Below are 17,494 nucleotides of genomic sequence, written 5' to 3'. Positions count from 1 at the left end.
CACTTGCAAGTTTTCTGTATCCTAGCCTTAGCTTTTAGTTGTTTTTCCTATAAACTACCTATGGCTAGATTTAAAAAAAATTTAGTCTGACAATCTTTGTCTTTTTATTGAAGAGTTGAGCCCATTTATACTTAATGTAATGATTGATATTTGCATTTAAACCTACCATTTTATTTTCTGTTCTTTTCTAAATTGTTTTCCTCCTTGCTTTTTTCCCCTTTCTAATGGTATTGAAATTATACTCTTTATTTTGTTACGCTTGAAATTACAAGTATATTTAACTTACCAAGCCTAAAGTTAATCAATATAATTATCCTACTCCCAGATAGTGCAAGGATATTGGAACACCATTGGACTCATCTCAATTTACATTATTTTTTTTTTTTGTATTTTAATTCATTATATTTTAAGCTCACTAATCATTAATACTTTCCCTATAATGTTAGTTATATTTTCTAAAACATTTACCATTTCCTTTGTTCTTTAGTTCTACTTGTATCTTATAGCTTCCAACTGTGATCACTCTTTCCACCTAATGTACACACTTTGGAATTTCCCTTAGTGAGGGTTTGCTGGTGAGAAACTCTTCTGTCTGCATGAAACTTTATTTCACCTGCATTCTTTTTTTTTTTTTGCCTAGGCAGGCAATGGGAATCAAACCCAGATCACCAGCATGGCAGGTGTGCTGGTTTGGAAGGAAGTATGCCCCCTAAGAAAAGCCATGTTTTAATATAATCCCATTTCATAAAGGTAGAATAATCTCTATTCAGTACTGTATGTTTGAAACTGTAATGAGATCATCTCCCTGGTTGATGTGATTTAGTTAAGAATGGTTGTTAAACTGGATTAGGGGATGACATGTCTCCACCCATTTGAGTGGGTCTTGATTAGTTTCTGAAGTCCTATAAAAGAGGAAACATTTTGGAGAATGAGAGATTCAGAGAGAGCAGAGAATGCTGCAGCACCACGAAGCAGAGAGTCCACCAGCCAGTGACCTTTGGAGATGAAGAAGGAAAACGCCTCCCGGGGAGCTTCATGAAATAGGAAGCCAGGAGAGAAAGCTAGCAGATGACGCCGTATTTGCCATGTGCCCTTCCAGCTGAGAGAGAAACCCTGACTGTGTTTGCCATGTGCCGTCTCACTTGAGAGAGAGACCCTGAACTTCATCGGCCTTCTTGAACCAAGGTATCTTTCCCTGGATGCCTTTGATTGGACATTTCTATAGACTTGTTTTAATTGGGACATTTTCTCGGCCTTAGATCTGTAAACTAGCAACTCATTAAATTCCCCTTTTTAAAAGCCATTCCGTTTCTGGTATATTGCATTCCAGCAGCTAGCAAACTAGAACAGCAGGCAAGAACTCTGCCTGCTGAGCCACCGTAGCTGGACCCCTCATTCCTTTTTTAAACAGTCTTTGAAAATTTTTTTCTATTTTAGAATTTTTCCTTTCATATAATTAGACTTACAGAAAAGTTGTAAAAAGTAGTACAAATTTCCATGTACCTTTCATCCGGTTTCCCCTCATGTTAACATCTTATATAATCGTAGTACAATGGTCAAAATCAGGAAATTCATGTTAACATGAACTGTAGACCTTATTTGAATTCTAACGGATCTATGATATTTAGTGTGACAGAAATCAAGGCAAGACTGCATTTCAAGGAACTTTCCAGAACTCTCGGTGAGAGGTGGAGGAGTGGCAGCTGCCCGAGCTGTGCGCAGCGACGCATTCCTTCCCACTCTCCCTCACTGGCCTCACTGGCTCACCACCTGTAGAAAATGGTGAAAGAAACCACTTACTGTGATGTTTTGGGGGTCAAACCCAATGCTAACCAGGAAGAGTTGAAAAAGGCTTACAGGAAACTTGCCTTGAAATACCAGCTTGATAAGAATTCAAATGAAGATTGGATTCAAATGAAGTTTTAACAAATTTCTCAAGCTAATGAAGTATTCTCTGATGTGAAGAAAAGAGAATTATATGACAAAGGAGGAGAACAGGCCATCAAAGAAGGTGGAGCAGATAGGGGTTTGGGCTCTTCCATGGACATCTTTGATATGTGTTTTGGAGGTGGTGGAAGGATGCAGAAAGAAAGGAGAGTTAAAAATGTTGTACATCAGCTCTCAGTAACCTTAGAAGATTTATATAATGGTGCAACAAGAAAACTAGCTCTGCAAAAGAATTGCTGAGGTACTGGAATGCAAATAAAAATTCATCAGATAGGAAACCTTGTGTCTGATGCTCCTTTTATCTACCTTATTGACAGACAAGTAAAACATATGGATTAAAAATAAATAATAGGGGGAACAAATGTTAAATTTAGTAGATTGAAATGCTAGTGATCAATGAAAGGGAGGGGTAATGGGTATGGTATATATGAATTTTTTTCTGTTTTCCTTTTATTTCTTTTTCTGAATTGATGGAAATGTTCTAAGAAATGATCATGATGATGACTATACAACTATGTGATGATATTGTGAGTTATTGATTATATATCAAGAATGGAATGATCATATGGTAAGAATGTTTGTGTTTGTATGTTGTTATGTTGAATAAAAAAAAAATTCATCAGATAGGACCTGGAATGGTTTCACAAATTCAATCTGTGTACATGGAGTGCCAGGGCCATGGGGAGTGGATCAGTCCTAAAGATAGATGTAAAAGTTGCAATGGAAGGAAGATAATTCGAGAAAAGAAGATTCTAGACGTTCATACTGACAAAGGCTTGAAAGATGGACAAAAGATAACATTCCGTGGTAAAGGAGACCAAGAGCCAGGACTGGAGCTAGGAGATATTATCATTGTTTTAGATCAGAAGAATCATGGTATTTTTACTTGACAAGGAGAAGACTTTTTCACGTGCATGGACATACAGCTGGTTGAAGCACTGTGTGGCTCCAAAAAGCCAATATCTACTCTTGACAACCGAACCATACTCATCACTTCTCATCCAGGTCAGATTGTCAAGCATGAAGATATCAAGTGTGTGCTAAATGAAGGCATGCCAGTTTATCATAGCCCGTATGAAAAGGGTCACCTAATCATTAAATTTAAATTTAAAGTAATTTTCCTAAAAATGGCTTTCTCTCTCCTAATAAACTGTTTTTGCTGGACAAACTGCTACCTGAGAGGAAAGAAGGAGAAGAAACTGATGAAATGTATCAGGTAGATCTGTTGGACTTTGATCTCAGTCAGGAAAGGCGGTGCCATTACAATGGAGAAGCACATGAGAATGATGAACATCACCCCCGAGGTGGTGTTCAGTGTCAAACCCCTGTTGGGGCCAGTGAATAACACTACTGGCATCTTATATATGCAGTAGTGAATAAGTGAAGGACTGTAATCATAATATGCTCATTACTTGCTATTGTTTTTTGTTTTAATATTCAACTACAGTAGTGGTAATTCACAATATCATTACATAGTTGCATATTCGTCATCATGATCATTTCTTAGAACATTTGCATCAATTCAGAAAAAGAAATAAAAAGGAAACAGAAAAAAATTCATACATACCATACCCCTTACCCCTCCCTTTCATTGATCACTAGCATTTCAATCTAAACTTATTTTAACATTTGTTCCCCCCATTATTTATTTTTATTCCATATGTTTTACTCATCTGTTGATAAGGTAGATAAAAGGAGCAACAGACTCAAGGTTTTCACAATCACACAGTCACACTGTGAAAGCTATATCATTATACAATCATCTTCAAGAAACATGGCTACTGGAACACAGCTCTACATTTTCAGGCAGTTTCCTCTAGCCTCTCCATTACATCTTTTTTTTTTTTACATGGGAAGGCACCAGGAATTGAACCCGGGTCCTCTGGCATGGCAGGCAAGCATTCTTGCCTGCTGAGCCACTGTGGCCCACCCTCTTCATTACATCTTGACTAACAAGGTGATATCTGTTTAATGAGTAAGAATAACCTCCAGGATAACATCTCGACTCTGTTTGGAATCTCTCAGTCAACTTTATTTTGTCTCATTTCGCTCTTCCCCCTTTTGGTCGAGAAGGTTTTCTCAATTCCTTGATGCTGAGTCTCAGCTCATTCTAGGATTTCTGACCCATGTTGCCAGGAAGGTCCACACCCCTGGGAGTCATGTCCCACGTAGACAGGGGGAGTGTGCCCTCAGTTTTGGGATTTGACCCTATGAAACTTATTCCTGCGAAGGTAAAGACAAGCGTACTGATAATTATGCCTAACAGTCAACCCCAGAAAAGATCTTGTTGCCCAGATGTGGCCTCTCTCTCTAAGCCAACTTTGGAAATGAACTCAACTGTTTCCTCATTATGTGGGACATGATTCCCGGAGCTGTAAATCTCCCTGGCAACATAGGACCTGACTTCCAAGGATGAGCCAGGACCCAGCATAATGGGAATGAGAAAGCCTTCTCAACCAAAAGGGAGAAGAGGGAAATAAGACAAAATAAAGTCTCAGTGGTTGAGAGATTTCAGAGAGTAGAGAGATATCCTTGAATTTATTCTTACGCATTATATAGATATCCCTTTTTAGATTGGAGTGCTGGAGGGAAGTACTTGCAACTGTTGAACTATGTTCCAGTAGCCTTGATTCTGAAAGAAGATTATAACTATATAGCTTTTACAGTGTGACTATGTGATTGAGAAAACCTTGTATCTGATGACCTTTTATCCAGCATATGGAGAGAACAGTAAAAAAAAAAAAAAGGATAAAAAATAAATGATAGGGGGATAGAAAAGGTAAAAATTGAGTAGATTGAAATACTGTAGGTCAGTGAGAGGCAGGGGTAAAGGGTATGGGATTTATGAGTTTTTTTCTTCTTTTTATTTATTTTTCTGGAGTGATACAAATGTTCTAAAAATTATCATGGTGAAGATTATACAACTATGTGATGATATTGTGAGCCACTATATATATGTTGGGCTGTACATGTGTGGATATTTCACAATAAAAATATTTTTTAAAAAATGATAAAGTAAAAAACAACTAACAAACAAAAACAGGTGATGCTTTCTCCCTGAAGACCAGCTGCTGGCAATCTTGGATTCCTCTGTCACATGGAAGACATATGGCAATGTCTACTGGTCCTTCTGTCCAGGTTTTCATCACTTTTGGCCTTTGGCTTCAGTGTTCCTCTCTCAGCTTCTCTGGGGCTTTTTTTTCCCTCTGTTTTATCCTCTTACAAAAGACTCCAATAAGGGGATTAAGACCCACCTTGAATGAGGTGGGTGAAATTTCTATAGAAATAACCTAATCAAAAGCCTCCAGCCACAATAGGTCTGCATCCACAGGAATGGACTAAAAGAACATGATATTTTCTGGGGTACATACAGCTTCAAAACATCACAGAAGGTTTGTAGTTTTCTCTAGTGGTTTCCCTTGTATTTAAACCTTTTGTTTGTTTTTAAACAGCTTCATGGAAGTATAATTGATGTATAATAAACTGCATATATTTAAAGTGTACAATTTGATAAGTGTTAACATATTTATACATCTGTATTACTTAGGGTTCTCTAGGGAAACAGAATCAAGAAGAGATAGCTATAAATATTATGAGATTTTATAAAAGTGCCTCACCCTGTGCAGATGGACAAGTCCAAATTCTATAGGATAGGCTGCAGGCTGGTGACTCTGATGAAGGTTTTCAGTCAGTTCCCCAGGAGAAGCTGGCTAGCTGAAGTAGACATGGAAATTCTCTTCTTACTGCTCTAGTCATCACTTCTTTTAAAGCCTTCAACTGATTGAATGAAATGGCTCTCATTTCTGAAGACACACATCTTAGTTGATTGTAGATGTAATTAGCCATAAATACAATCAAAACTTACTGATAATTTAAGTCCATAAAATGTCTTCACAGTAACAATTAGGTCACTGCTTGCTCGACCAGACAACTGGGCACCATCGCCTGGCCAAGTTGACACATGAACATAACCATCACAGCATCCATTAAACTATCACCAACCACAGTCCATGCCCATTACTCCCCCAAAGTTTCCTTATGCTTCTTTGTTATCCCTCCCACCCATCCCACCCCATTCATCCTCCTTTCCCAGGCAACTATACATCAGCTTTCTGTCATTATAGATTAGTTTTCATTTCCTAGAATTGTATATAAATGGCATCATACACATGTATTTCTTTGGTCTGGCTTCTTCCATTCAGCATAATTATTTTGAGATTCCTCCATGTTGTGTGTGTTGGTAGTTCATTCCTTTTTATTGTTGAGTAGTATTCCACCATATGAAGATATCAAGTTTGCTTATTCATTCACTGGTTGATGGGCATTTGCACAACTCTTTGGGCATATACTTTCATTTCTCTTGAGTAAATACTTAGGAATGAATGACTGGGTAATGATAGTTTGAATATTTAACTTTCAATTACATTGAAATTGCTTTTATAAGTGGTGTTCTAGTTTGCTAGCTGCCGGAATGCAATATACCAGAAATGGAATGGCTTTTAAAAGGGGGAATTTAATAAGTTGCTAGTTTACAGTTCTAAGGCCGAGAAAATGTTCCAATTAAAACAAGTCTATAGAAATGTCCAATCTAAGGCATCTAGGGAAAGATATGTTGGTTCAAGAAGGCTGATGATGTTCAGGGTTTCTCTCTCAGCTGGAAGGGCATGTGGCAAAGTCTTTCAGCTTTCTCTCCCAGCTTCTCAGGAGGCATCTGGAACTCTCCCAGGGGCGTTTTCCTTCTTCATCTCCAGTGTCTTTGGTGGTGTGGACTCTCGGCCTTCTGGTTCTACTCAGCTCTGCTGTGGCTTTCTGTGGCTTTCTCATGGCTCTGTCGTTCTGCTCTCTCAGAACCTCATGGCTCTCTCTTGTCATTCTCTAGCTTTTTCTAAAGTGCTTCTTTTTTTAAAGTATTCCAGTAAAACCAATCAAATTCCAGTAAAACCTAATGTCTACACTATTAGGTTTAATACCCACACTGATTGAGTTACACCTCCATGGAGATAAGCTAATTAAAGTTTCCAAAATACAGTACTGAATAGGGATTAGAAGAAACTGTTGCTCCCACAAGATTGATTAGGATTAAAACATGGCTTTTCTAGGGTATATAAACCTTTTCAAACCAGCACAGTGGTTATACCATTTTACACCCCCACCTATGTGTATGCATTTCCAGTTCCTCCACATTTTCACCAACACTTGGCACGGTTGGTATTTTTTTATTTAAGATATCATAGGTGTGTGTTGGTGTATTACTGTAATTTGAATTTCATTTTCCTAATGACTAATGATGTTGAGCATTTTCATGTACTTATTTGTCATCTGTATATCTTCTTTGGTGAAAAGTATATTCAACTCTTTTGCCCCATTTAAAAATTTTTGTTTTTTTATTATTGAATTTTAAAATATGTTTAGTTTTTTTATTCTATAATATAACATATATACAAAGCAAAAAAAAGAAAAAGCAGTCGGTTTCAAAGCACTCTTCAACAAGTAGTTTTCAGATGGATTCCAGAGTTTGTCATGGGCTGCCATACCATCATCTGAGATTTTTCCTTCTAGCTGCTCCAGAACATTGCATTATTGAATTTGAGAGTGCTCTATATATTATGGATACAAGTCCTTTATTAGATATATTCTTTGCAAATATTTTCTTTGAGTCTGTGGTTTGTCTTTCTACTCTCGTAATTTCTGACAAAAAGCAGAAGCTCTTATTTTTTTTCTATGTAACTCAGATATTATAAAAGGGGTTAAAAAAAGTGTGTGGGGGGGTAAAGTTAGTTCAGTGATAGAATTCTTGCCTGCCATGCAGGAGACCTGGGTTTGATTCCCAGTTCATGCACTTCCCAAAAAACAAATGAACAAGCAAAACAAACAAACAAAAATTCGACAAATGCGCTGCAATAACGGGGTACTGACATGGAAAAATAATGAAATGTGACCCCACCATACAGCATACAAAAAAAGGTAGGGGAGACTTTTTGTTAAGTACTTTTTCTTGCGCAGTGTTCCAATCAAGTGAAAACTTAGACGTTGTTAGCAAATTTTGTAAGAATGATAGTTCTTATTATTTAACTTAGTCATCAGACTAGTTAAGAGAGTCCATCCAATTTGTTGAGGATTATGATTCAGAAAATATATATTCTTATTCTTGGAAAGGAAGCGACTGATGAAATAATTGGTTAATTGAGACAATGTAAGGTCAAGCTTTATCACAATTCTGCAGAAATGCATCTGGAAATACATAATTCAATTGGCTTCCTGAATTTGGGGTGCAAACTGAATAAGGGGAGAACTTCCTAGACTTTTTAAAATATATATTTTTATTGAGAAATCTTCACACATGTACATCCATAGTATACAATCAATGGCTCACAATATCATCACATAGTTGTATACTTATCACCATCATCATTTTAAAAACATTTGCATCACTCCAGAAAAAGAAATAAAAAGGAAGAAAAACCTCATACATCCTATACCCTTTACCCTTCCCTATCATTGGCCACTAGTATTTTAATCTACCCAATTTTTTACCATTTATTCCCCCATTATTATTTTTTTCCCTATTTATTTATTTGTTATTTATTTTTTTCCTCCAGGATTGAGGGCACAGCCTATTGAATTAGTTATCCCTGCTGCCTGCAAGAATATCAGGAATTCCTCAGATGGGGAAGTTGAAATTTGCTCCTTCCTCCCCTGTTCCCCAAGGTGATTTTAGACGCTCTTAATTTTGAAGAAGTCTAATTTAACAATTTTTTCTCTTATGGTTCATGCTTTTGGCATTGTATCTAAGAAATCTTTGCCTAACACAGGGTCACAAATATTTTCTCCTAGAAGTTTTATAATTTAGTTATACGACCCATTTTGATAATTTTTTTTGTATATGGTGTGAGATATGGCTTGAAGTTCTTTTTTGATGTTGTTATGCCAACACTATTTGTTGAAAAAGACTACCTCCTCTGAATTGCATTTGCACCTTTGTCAAAATCAATTGATCATATGTGTGTGATTCTTTTTCTATCAGTCTATCTGTGTGCTAGTACCAGACACTCTTGATTACTGTAGCTTTATAATATATCTTAAAATCAAATAATGTAATTCTTCCAACTTTATTCCTTTTAAAATCATTTTGGCTATTCTAAGTCCTTTGCATTTCCATATTAATTTTAGAATCATCTTGTCAATTGTTACAAAAGAAACTTACTGGGATTTTTATTGGTATTGTGTTGAATCTATAGATCAATCTGAAAACTGACATCTTGATTATATCTCTGCATTTACTTAGGTCTTTTAAAATATCTTTCAAAAAGTGTTTTGTGTTTTTTTTTTGTATATAGTTCTTGCACATCTTTTGTCAGTTTTGTCCCTAAGAATATACTATTTTTTATGTTATTGTAAGTAGTACTCTTAAAATTAATACTTTTGATATTTTAATTTGATTGTTTGTTGCTAATATATAGAAATACAGTTGATTTTTAACATTGATCAAGTATCCTCTAGCTTTGCTAAACTCAATTACTGGTGGTGAGGTGTTTTTGTCTTTTTTTTTAATAGATTTTATCAGATTTTCCACAATCATGTTGTAGAAAAAGAAAAGTTTTAATTTTTCTTTTCCAATCTAGATACAATTTATCTCTTTTCTTTTGCCTTGTTTCACTGGCTAGAAATTCCAGTGGCTAACTTTGTACTTATACCATTTCTTAAATTCCTTTAGTTTCCAATTTTTCCCCATTAATACCTTGTTTTTCAGTTTCTTTTAATCCTTTAGCATCCAATCATTGCCCATATAAAATGAATTCTACTTTCCTCTTTCTCTCTCTTCTTTTCCATTTTTAGTTGCATAATTTCTACTTTGTCATAACATAGAGTATTTGAACATTATTTCTACTTGTGTCTCCATCTTTGATTTAGTCTTGGATGTACATTTATGTATTTTAAGATGCTTATGATCAGTCTTTTTGTTGAAGTTGCCCAGTTATCACTTAATTTAATGAAGCATATTCACTAGTAAAATTCACTAAGAAGGACTAATGGGTGCAGAATACCCTAAATTCTTGTGTGTTGGAAAGTCTTTTTCTGTACCCATGATATTTATATTCAGCTTGGCTGGATATAAAATTCTTAACTCATGCTTTCTCAATGATTTTGAAAACAATGCTGTTCATTGTTGCCTTGTTTTGTACCTTGATTTTGAAAGGTCTGATACCAGCGCATTCTTTTGCCTTTGCAAATCATTTGATTTTCTGACATGAAGCCCTCTAGGATTTTATCTTTAACTTGGGAATATAATAGTTTTACTATATGTCTCAGAGTTTATTGTTTTGGGTTAATTTTCCTGAGTACTCAATGAGTTCTTTCAATGGGTAGAGTTGGGTCTTTTTTTATTTCTAGAAAGTTCTTTTGGATTATAATTTTAAATATTAGCTCTGCTCATTGCTTTGTTTTTCTTTTCAGGGTACTTGGTAATACAAATATTATTCTTTCTTTGCCTTTCATATTTCCATTAGTGCTCCAGGTCCCTTTTTACTTCTTTGTCATTTTCATTTTCTGGATTGTTTTCCTGCCTTTATTAAATATCCCTTATTACATTTTTATTTGAATCTGTTCTCTTTAAGACACCTCATAATTTACTTTTCACTTTGAAATATTTCATCTATTTCATTTCTTTCTTGAGGTTATACAACTCTATTAATTTCTCTCTGTTTCTTTGTCCATTTCTGTTTTTAGCTTTAGAATTTCTGATCCACTCCTTCAGATGCTTGTTTAAGAATATTTAATTCTGTTGGAGTATTAACTGTTCTTCTGCTCCCTGGTTTTCTTTTTTTCATATATATAATATGTATTTATTAAAAAGTAGAGTATTAACTCCGGATTCTACAGTAAGAAGTGATTTAAAAAAAGAATCAAGTTTGTTTGCTATTATCACTACCATCTACTACCAAAATTTTATGGTAAACCAAACAGAAATTCTGTACAATGTAAGCATCCATTCCCCACTCCCTACCTCTAACCCCGTCCCTGGTAACCTATATTCTGTTTTCTGACTTTATGAGTTGGCTTATTCTAATTATTTCATATCAGTAAGATCATACCGTATTTGTCCTTTTGGGTTTGGCTTATTTCAGTCAACATGATGTCTTCAAGGTTTGTGTATGTTGCCACATGAATCAGAGCTTCATTCCTTTTCACAGCTGAATAATATCCCATGGTGTGCATATATTACATTTATCTATTCATCAGTTGATGAACACTTGGGTTGTTTCCATTTTTTGGCAATTGTGAATAATGCCACTATGAAAATCAGTGTGCAAGTATCTATTCAAGTCTCAGCTTTCCATTCTTTTTGGTATACACCTAGTAGAGAGATTGCTAGGCCATCTGGCAATTCTATACTTAGCTTTTTGAGGAACCCCCAAACTGTCTTCTACAGTAGCTGCACCATTTTACATTCCCACAAGTAATGAATGAGAGTTCTTATTTCTCCACATCCTCTCCAACACTTGTAATTATCTGTTTTTTTTTTCTTTGTATGCTATATGGCAGGGTCACATTTCATTATTTTTCCATCTGAGCATCTCGTTATTGCAAGTACCATTTGTTGAATTTTTGTTTATTTTGCTTGTTTATTTGTTTTGGGAAGTACATGGGAATTGAACATGGGTCTCCCACATGGCAGGTGAGAATTCTACCACTGAAGTTCCTTTGCACCCCCTACATTTCTGTTTTTTTTAAAAAGCCATTTTAGTGACTGTAGGTGTGAAATAGTCACTTTGTGTGGGTTTTGATTTGATTTCCCTAATAGCTAATGATGATGAGCATCTTTTCATATGCTTCTTAGCTATTTGTATATCCTCTTTGGAGAAATGTAAATTCAAGTCCTTAGCCCATTTTTAAAAATTAGGTTGTCTTTTTATTAGTAAGTTGTAGGATTTCTTTTTTTTTTTTTTTACTTTTTTTTTAATTGTATAATATAACATATATACAAAGCAAAAAAAAAAAAAGAAAAAAGAAAAAAGCAATAGTTTTCAAAGTACTCTTCAACAAGTAAATTACAGGACAGATCCCAGAGTTTGTCATGGGCTACCATACCATTATCTCAGATTATTCCTTCTAGCTTCTCCAGAACATTGGAGGATAGAAGGAATAAATATTTTTTTTATCATCACAATCGACTTATTTTTGTGTGTGTGAAAAATAACATATGCAAAAAAAAACCCAATAATTTTCAAAGCACAGCATAACAATTAGTTGTAGAACAGATTTCAGAGTTTGGTATGGGTTACAATTCCACAATTTTAGGTTTTTACTTCTAGCTGCTCTTAGATACTGAAAACTAAAAGAATTATCAATATAATGATTCAGCAGTCATACTCGTTTGTTAAACCCTATCTTCTCTGTATAACTCCACCATTACCTCTGGTCTTTCTCCCACTCTTTAGGGGTATTTGGGATATGGTCATTCTAATTTTTTCATGTTGAAAGGGGCTATCAATAATATGGGGTAGGGTGTAGGATTTCTTTATGTAGTCTGGATATTAAACCCTTATTGAATAGGTGGTTTCCAAATATTTTCTTTCATTGAATAGGTTGTCTTTTCACTTTCATAATAAAGTCCTTTGATGCACAAAAGTTTTTAGTTTTGATGAGATTCCATTTATCTATTTTTTATTTTGTTGCTTGTGCTCTGGGTGTAAAGTCTAAGAAACATTGCCTAACGTAAGATCCTGAAGATGCTTCCCTACATTTTCTTCTAGGATTTTTATGTTATCTAGGTGTTCTTATATTTAGGTGTTTGATCCAGTTTTAATTTTTGTGAATGGTGTGATAGGGTTTCTCCTTTTTTTTGCATATAATACCCTGTTCTCCCAGCACCATTTGTTGAAGAGATTATTCTTTCCCACTTGAGTGGACTTGGCAGCCTTATAAAAAATCAATTGGCCATAGATCTGGGGGCCTATTTCTGAACTCTCAATTCAATTCTATTAGTCTATATATCTATCCTTGTGCCACTACCATGATGTTTTAACCACAGTAGCTTTGTAATAAATTCTAAAGTCAGGAAATATGAGTCCTCCTATTTTTTTCTTCGTTTTCAAGATGATTTTGACTATTTGGGGCCCCTTGGCTTCCAAAGAAATTTAATAATTTGTTTTTCTATTTCTGCAAAGTAGGCTGCTGGAATTTTAATTGGGATTGTGTTGAATCTGTGTATCATTTTTGGCAGAATTGATATCGTAACAATATTTAGTCTTCCAATCCATGAGCATGGAATGTGCTTCTGTTTATTAAGATCTTTTAAAAATTTCCTTTAGCAAAGTTTTGTAGTTTTCCATGTATGAGTCTTTACAGCCTTGGTTAATTTATTGCTGATACTTTTAGTTTCTATTGTAAATGAGTTTTTTTTTCCGTGATTTCCTCCTCAGATTGCTAAATTACCTAGTGTACAAAAACACTACTGATTTTTGCACATTAATCTGGTACCATGCCACTTTGCTGTATTCATTTATTTGCACTATTATCTTTGCTGTAGATTTTTCGGGACTTTCTACATATAGTCATGTCATCTGTGAATAGGGAAAGTTTTACTTCTTTCTTTCCAACCTGGATACCTTTTATTTCTTTTTCTTGCCTAACTGCTGTGGCTGAAACTTCCAGTACAACGTCGAATAACAGTGGTGACAGTGGGCATTCTTGTCCTGTTCTTTATCTCAACGGAAAAGCTTTCAGTCTTTCACCATTGAGTATGATGTTAGCTGTGGGGTTTTCATATATGCTCTTTATTATGTTGAGGAAATTTCCTTCTATTCCTATTTTTGTAAGTGTTTTTTTTTTCAAGAAAGGATGCTGGATTTTGTCAAGTGCCTTATTTTTGCATCAGTGAGGATGAACATGTGTTTTTACCCCCTTCATTTTGTTAATGTGGCATATTACATTAATTGATTTTCTTATGTTGAACCATCCTGAATACCTGAGATAAAATCCAGTAGATCATAGTGTATAAATATTTAAATGTGCTGTTGGATTCAATTTGCTAGTATTTTGTTGAGGATTTTTGCATCTATAGTCTTAAAAGGAATTGGTCTGTAATTTTCTTTTCTTGTGATATTGTTATCTGATTTTGGTATGAGGGTGATGTTGGCCTCATAGAATGAGTTAGGTAATGTTCCTTGTTCAAATTTTTGGAAGAGTTTTAGCACTACTTCTTGTAATGTTTGGGGGAGTTCATTTGCGAATCAGTCTGGTCCTAGGTTTTTCTTTGTTGGGAGATTTTTGATGACTGATTCACTCTCTTTACTTGTAATTGGTCTGTTGAGATCTCCTGTTTCTTCTAGGGTCAGTGTAGGTTGTTCGTGTGTTTCTAGGAATTTGCCCATTTCATCTAGGTTGTCAAATTTGTTGGCATACAGTTGTTCATAGTATTGTCTTATGCGCTTTTTTATTATAATTATTTGGGGGGGGGTCAGTAGTAATGGCCTCCCTCTTATTTCTGGTTTTATTTATTTGCATTTCCATCGTTTTTGTCATTTTACCTGAGCATTTGTCAATTTTATTGATCTTTTCATTTTCAAGGAACCAACTTTTGGTTTTGTTAATGCTCTCTTTTTCGTTATTGTCTATTGCATTTATTTCTGCTATAAACTTTGCTATTCTTTTCCTTCTGCTTGTTTTGGGTTTAGTTTGCTGTTCTTTTTCTAATACCTCCAGTTGTGCAATTAGGTCTTTGATTTTAGCTTTCTTCTTTCTCAATGAGATGTTCAGGGCTATACATTTTCCTCTCAGCACTGTCATTGCTGCATTTCATGAGTTTTCTTTTTTTTTCTTTTTCTTTTTCTTTTTTTTACATGGGCAGGCACCGGGATTCAAACCCGGGTCCTCTGTCATGGCAGGCAAGCATTCTTGCCTGCTGAGCCACTGTGGCCCACCCTCGAGAGTTTTCAAATGTTGTATTCTCATTTTCATTAATCTAAAGATATTTATTATTTTTTCTTGTAATTTCTTCTTTGACCCATTGATTGTTAAGAGTGTGTTGTTTAACTTCTATATATTTATGGATTTTCCAGTTCTCTGCCTTTGTTGATTCCAACTTCATTCCATTATGATCAGAGACGATAATAATATATATAATAATACAAACAGAAGAAGCTTTGTATTACTTCAGACTTTTAAAATTCATTGAAACTTGTTTTGTGATCCAACATGTGGTCTATCCTGGAGAACAATCCATGTGTACTTAAGAAGAGTATATATCTGCTGTTTTGGAATATAATGTTGTGTATATGTCTGTTAAGTCTAATTCACATATCATATTATTCAAGAGCTCTGTTCCTTATTTATTTTCTGTCTAGATGTCCTATCTGTTGATGAGAATGGTATATTTCAGTCTCCAATTTTTATTGTAGAGGTGTTTATTTCTCACTTCAGTTTTGCCAGTGTTTGCCGCATGTATTTTTTTTTTTTTTAGGTGCACAACTTTCTATTTCTTTATTTCCAATTATATTCCAGTTATTATTAAGTATGAGGCCTTGTGGGGATTTGGTTACTAATTTTTTTTTTTTTTTTTAGAAATCATTCCATTCTACATATGCAATCAGTAATTCTTAATATCATCACATAGATGTATGATCATCATTTCTTAGTACATTTGCATCGATTTAGAAAAAGAAATAGCAAGACAACAGAAAAAGAAATAAAATGATAATATAGAGAAAAAAATAAAAATAAAAAATAAAAAAAATTTATATAGAAAAACAGAACAAACAAACAAACAAAACAACACTATAGCTCAGATGCAGCTTCATTCAGTGTTTTAACATAATTACATTGCAATTAGGTAGTATTGTGCTGTCCATTTTTGAGTTTTTGTATCTAGTCCTGTTGCACAGTCTGTATCCCTTCAGCTCCAATTACCCATTATCTTACCCTATTTCTAACTCCTGATGGTCTCTGTTACCAATGACATATTCCAAGTTTATTCTCGAATGTCGGTTCACATCAGTGGGACCATACAGTATTTGTCCTTTAGTTTTTGGCTGGACTCACTCAGCATAATGTTCTCTAGGTCCATCCATGTTATTACATGCTTCATAAGTTTATTCTGTCTTAAAGCTGCATAATATTCCATCGTATGTATATACCACAGTTTGTTTAGCCATCGTCTGTTGATGGACATTTTGGCTGTTTCCATCTCTTTGCAATTGTAAATAATGCTGCTATAAACATTGGTGTGCAAATGTCCGTTTGTGTTTTTGCCCTTAAGTCCTCTGAGTAGATACCTAGCAATGGTATTGCTGGGTCGCATGGCAATTCTATATTCAGTTTTTTTAGGAACCGCCAAACTGCCTTCCACAGTGGTTGCACCATTTGACATTCCCACCAACAGTGGATAAGTGTGCCTCTTTCTCTGCATCCTCTCCAGCACTTGTCATTTTCTGTTTTGTTGATAATGGCCATTCTGGTGGGTGTGAGATGATATCTCATTGTGGTTTTGATTTGCATTTCTCTTATGGCCAGGGACATTGAGCATCTCTTCATGTGCCTCTTGGCCATCCGTATTTCCTCTTCTGAGAGGTGCCTGTTCAAGTCTTTTTCCCATTTTGTAATTGGGTTGGCTGTCTTTTTGTTGTTGAGTTGAACAATCTCTTTATAAATTCTGGATACTAGACCTTTATCTGATATGTCATTTCCAAATATTATCTCCCATTGTGTAGGCTGTCTTTCTACTTTCTTGATGAAGTTCTTTGATGCACAAAAGTGTTTAATTTTGAGGAGCTCCCATTTATTTATTTCCTTCTTCAGTGCTTTTGCTTTAGGTTTAAGGTCCATAAAACCGCCTCCAATTGTAAGATTCATAAGATATCTCCCTACATTTTCCTCTAACTGTTTTATAGTCTTAGACCTAATGTTTAGATCTTTGATCCATTTTGAGTTAACTTTTGTATAAGGTGTGAGATATGGGTCTTCTTTCATTCTTTTGCATATGGATATCCAGTTCTCTAGGCACCATTTATTGAAGAGACTGTTCTGTCCCAGGTGAGTTGGCTTGACTGCCTTATCAAAGATCAAATGTCCATAGATAAGAGGGTCTATATCTGAGCACTCTATTCGATTCCATTGGTCGATATATCTATCTTTATGCCAATACCATGCTGTTTTGACCACTGTGGCTTCATAATATGCCTTAAAGTCCGGCAGCATGAGACCTCCAGCTTCGTTTTTTTTCCTCAAGATGTTTTTAGCAATTCGGGGCACCCTGCCCTTCCAGATAAATTTGCTTATTGGTTTTTCTATTTCTGAAAAATAAGTTGTTGGGATTTTGATTGGTATTGCATTGAATCTGTAAATCAATTTAGGTAGGATTGACATCTTAATTATATTAATCTTCCAATCCATGAACACGGTATGCCCTTCCATCTATTTAGGTCTTCTGTGATTTCTTTTAGAAAAATATGGAATGCTTCACGAATTTGCGTGTCATCCTTGCGCAGGGGCCATGCTAATCTTCTCTGTATCATTCCAATTTTAGTATATGTGCTGCCGAAGCGAGCAC

At 35.1% G+C, this 17,494-nt stretch overlaps 1 non-coding gene and 1 pseudogene across 1 annotated transcript; one reads left to right on the top strand and one right to left on the bottom strand.

Moving 5' to 3' along the window:
* The first annotated feature begins 1,562 nt into the window (after window positions 1-1,562).
* Window positions 1,563-3,330, top strand: LOC143686033 (dnaJ homolog subfamily A member 1-like; annotated as a pseudogene).
* A 14,057-nt stretch (window positions 3,331-17,387) lies between these two features.
* On the bottom strand, window positions 17,388-17,494 carry LOC143689115 (U6 spliceosomal RNA). Its single transcript, XR_013178583.1, has one exon. It is a non-coding gene; the product is annotated as a U6 spliceosomal RNA (small nuclear RNA).

This window comes from Tamandua tetradactyla, chromosome 6, assembly GCF_023851605.1.
Source record: "Tamandua tetradactyla isolate mTamTet1 chromosome 6, mTamTet1.pri, whole genome shotgun sequence".
Classification (NCBI taxonomy): domain Eukaryota; kingdom Metazoa; phylum Chordata; class Mammalia; order Pilosa; family Myrmecophagidae; genus Tamandua; species Tamandua tetradactyla.
The sequence above is the reverse complement of the archived record's forward strand: the minus strand, read 5'-3'. Positions and strand labels throughout refer to the sequence as shown.